Source organism: Gossypium raimondii, chromosome 9 (genome assembly GCF_025698545.1).
Source record: "Gossypium raimondii isolate GPD5lz chromosome 9, ASM2569854v1, whole genome shotgun sequence".
In the NCBI taxonomy this organism is placed as follows: Eukaryota; Viridiplantae; Streptophyta; class Magnoliopsida; order Malvales; family Malvaceae; genus Gossypium; species Gossypium raimondii.
Window position 1 is genome coordinate 44,372,781 of NC_068573.1, and position 4,758 is coordinate 44,377,538.

Consider the following 4,758-nt stretch of genomic DNA (forward strand, 5'->3'; position numbering starts at 1 on the left):
TCCATAATCCAGCGGCGGTCTTCCCCTTCATTACATCCTACAAAATTTCGTTAGACAAATACAGATGTAACTGTGTTAATGCCTTTCGATCCTTGCGCTTCTTCTCTTCCTCCGTTAATGTTGAAGGATTCTTATCTACCCCTAGCAGGACTTCCTTTAAGTTCATCTGTACAAGAACTGTCTGCATCTTTATCTGCCACAACGCAAATCTAGTGTTGCGATCCAACAGTGAAATTTCATACTTCAAAGACGCCATTACCGTGATTGAGATGAACAACTTGGAAGCTCGGATACCAATTTGTAAAAATAGAATATCAATAATGACAATATATCGCAAAGAAAATAAAAATAGAAATAAAAATAAAGAACACACAGATTTTACGTGAAAACCCTTTCGGGAAAAAACCACGAGCAGAGGAGAAGAAAATTCACTATGTCAAATTCAAATTATTACAAGAGGAGTAGACTACGTCTATTTATAGGCTTGTAAAACCATATTCTAATAGGAGTAAAACACCTTATTCTAATCAATATTAAATAGATAGAGTTTAATAAGGTTTAAAAAACCTTATTTTAAAATAAAATAAAAGAAGTATAATTCTATAGGGATTTTACTTTTATTTTATTTTACCACAGTATTTTATTTAAATAAGGATTCAGGTCACATAATTCTAACAGTTGATATTGTCATGTGCTGCAATTTTAGATCCTCGTTATAAGTTGAATTATGTGCAGTATTGCTTTACTACAATCTATGGTATTCATGCTTCAGATTTTGTTGAGACCATTCTTAGCAATCTTAGACTCTTGTTTGATGAGTATGTTAAGAAATCCAAAACCACGTCTTCCTCTTTGGCTGGGAGTTCCAATATTTCGGATAAAAATCCTGTTGATTCTAGTTTGGATGAACACAATGTTAATAGTGCTGATTTTGGGGGATATTTTGATAAGAGTGATGGTTATAAACGGTATTTAAATGAATCTAGCACTAGGAGTGAAAAGTCACAGTTGGACATTTATTTGGAAGAACTGGAGCTTGAGTTGAATAGTCAAATAGATGTTTTTAGATTATTGGAGCAAAAGTTCAGTTCGATACAATGAGCTTTCATTATTGGCGCGTGATCTTTTGGCAATTCCAATATCGACTGTAGCTTTCGAATCGACTTTTAAAATGGGTAAGAAAGTTATCACACCTTTGAAGAGTTCACTAAGCCAAAAACGGTTCAAGCCGTTCTTTGCTTGGATGATTGGATGCGACCTAAGGGATTTTCAACAGGTAATTATTATTCTTGTTTTATTGTTGTAATTTTATATTATTTTTTCATCAATTTGATTATCTAATTATTTATTCTTATTTCATGTTAGAAGTTGGTTGCAAAAAGGACGATGAGGACGATGAGGATGATGTTTCTTCGGTTGCTTTTTAGGATACTTCCTTTCTAATTGTTGAAAATTTAATTTAGCTTACAATTTATATTTTGTTATAAAATTAAATATGTTGATTGGTTAATGTATGGAGATTTTGGTTGGTTGATTATATTTTGCAAGTTTTTTATACAATTTTGGTGTTTACTAGAGGTGATCATGGGTTGGGTGGCCCGGCCCGACGGCTCGCCCGAAAAATAAGAGGGTTCGGGTAAAAATATAGGCCCGAAATATGGGTTTGGGCAAAAAATAGGGGGGTTCGGATAAAAATATAGGCCCGAATATATATTAAATATATATTTTTTATTTTTAATATATACTACTTTTACTTTTAAGTTTTAAGTTTTGTTTCACTTCCTTATAGTCTTCCAAAATCCGTAACCCTATCGTGCCCTTCTTCCCTTTTTTTTCCCAATTCCAAAATCAAGCTACCTCCACCGAATCACCGATCCACCTCCGGTCCTCCACCAATTCCATAATCAAGCATTTAAGGGTTTGTTTATTCCCGAATCGCCAACAAATTCGTATTTAAGGTAAACCGTTTGTTTATTCCTTAATGTTCATATGATTTTTTATGCTAATTATTTTGATTTTTGGGTAATAATGTTGCTAAATTTATTCGTTAATGTCTGTGGAAAGAAGTAGAGATATTGAATAATGATTTTTTTTCTTTTTTCTTTTATAATCTGAATGATGGATTTCTAGGATTCTCTTTCATGCCCTGAGAATGGTTTAACCCTATGCTTATTTCTCCAGACTATGATACTAAAATAAGGTTTGAGCTTAGGTGATTTGAGCATGTTTTGGGATGACTAAATTTTTTGAAAGCCTGCAACTTAGTCAAGAGAAAATCTCAAGCTAATTCATAATTTAAGCCATAATCTTGATTTGGAATTTCAATTGAGTTAGCATGTGTTGGCAATACACATGTTCTAACTTATGCAGTTTGAATTTCATTCAAGTTAAAGAAGTCTGTCTATGTGTTCTTAGCAGATTTTAATTTACTTAATTTTCGTTGTATTTTGCTTAATTGTCGCATTGTATTTTGATTAATTTTTGCGTTTGAATCTTTTAAGAAATCATTAACAACGGATCCCTTCCATTTTCTGTCTGTTTGTTTCTGGTTAATCCGAGTAACTTCATTTCCTTCTTCTTCTTCTTCTTTAATAAAATGAAATTTATCAATTAGCTTTGTATTAATCTATGATTCAATCAAATAATTAAGCGGCAAACGTTTGTTTATATGTTTATATCTGGAAATGAAGTTCTCAGAATTTTGAAATTGCATGGGATTCGAGCTTAATGAATTTATTATAATGTTTACTGAGATCACAAACTTAGTTTCTTCATTTAATCTCATATTTTTTGGTTTTTCTTTCTTTTATTGCAGAAACAAGCGACATTGAAATCGATTTGGCTTACCTTAGCTTCCTTTCCCGTAAGCTTTCATTTACATTTTCTTTTTAGAATTTAATTTAATTTAATTTAATTTAATTTAATTTTACTTTGTACAACATTTTGCAATTAAATGCAGGATTAGCAAATTTTCTAGATGTTATGCTAAAATTGTTTATCTACTAGTAGGAAAATGGGATTGAGAAATGGAGATGCTTCTATTTAAGAATTTGGATTGGATTTATGCAGTTTGAACTTCATTAATTTCTTTTTGGTACATATGTAATTTAGCTTATAGAATAAGTATGACTATCTCAATTGTTTAAACGCAAAGGATGTTTTCTAGTTTAGGATTATATATACAATATTATGCTTTCTACGTTTATATATAAATTTGAAATCTAATAAATGTTTTTGTTCCATTCAATTCTTATTCCTTTTTGTTTGTGTTTTCACACTCTAATTTATTAGGAATTTTAATTTTAAAGACTGTTTTTTTTTAATTTCATGTAATGATCGATGATCAAATGTGTTCACCGCCTTAGATGTGGTGCAGGTTCGAAGTCGTATTAGTTACATTGATTGTTTTTTCTTGTTATTATAATTTGCAAAAAATAAAAATACTTCTTCATATTTTAATTTACTAGAATTTCTTGATCTTGGTTAGAGTCTTTTAAATGCTTTGTTGAATTCAATCTAATTAAAAGGAATAAAACATCAACATCAATCATCCATTCACAAATTTGGTCTTTAATTTTCTCTCTTTATTATTCTTGTTTTCTTTATTTTAATTAGGATTAGTTGAATTAAGTTTTAAATTTTAAATCATGTCAAATTCGTTAAAGTAGTTAATCATATTCTAATCTCTCTTATTGAACTAATTTCCACTCCATTAATTCAATATTTACATAGGTGCTATAACTTTTCCTCTACATAACGGACTTTCAAAGTTAAACTATTTTATCTAGTTTTCATTTGTAGACCATGATATCTTTTAAAATTATTTCAAATTTTTTTATACAAGTTAATTTTAAAGATAATTGATTGTAGCTTAAAATTATTTCTAAAGTTAGTATGAATTTTATTAAAAACATTTAATAACAAATTAGATAAGTTTAAAATTACAACATAGATTGTAGTTTAAAATATAAGAATACATAAATAATTTTATATTAATAATTTATGAGAAATGAATTAATCATAAATCTCCATGCAGGTACAACAATTAAAGTTAATAAAATAGAGCATCCTTCTCATCATCTTTAACATCTAGCCTGGAAAACTAAAATCAAAATTATTTTTATATCATTGAAGTAAGTAAAAATCCAATAATTTTAACCTATTTGTTTGGCGAATACTCCATCCAACATCTCCATTCTCATAACCTTCCAATCCCAACTGCACAAACCACCATATTATGATCCTCAGCCCTTTCCATTCTATTTTTAATTTGCTTTCATTTAATTTATAAGTTTTTCTTCTGTTGTATTATATATATCAGGCACAATGACACTGTTGTGCTCGAAATTTCACATTATTCCCTTGCTCGCCTTCATGCTTGGCTGCTCAATCGTGGCTGCTACACAATATTTATGTTCAGTTATTTAATTTTAATACATGTATATATATTCAATAACCGAGTTATAAATAAGATTATTTTTGGATTTCAGGACTTTAGTTTTTAAGACTATGGCTAGTTCGAACACTCTTATACTTGTGGACGATGGGTTTAATGAGTATGAAAGTGCTCTCAAACGTCAAAAGTCTACCACTTCAAAGGTGTGGGATGAAATGACAAATCTTGAATGCGAGAACAAAAATGAATTGAAGGCACAATGTAATCACTATAAGACTATCTTCTCTGCGAAATCTTCTAGTGGAACCTCTCATTTAAGATGTCATCTAAATAGCTGTTTGAAAAAAGTTAACAAGGACATC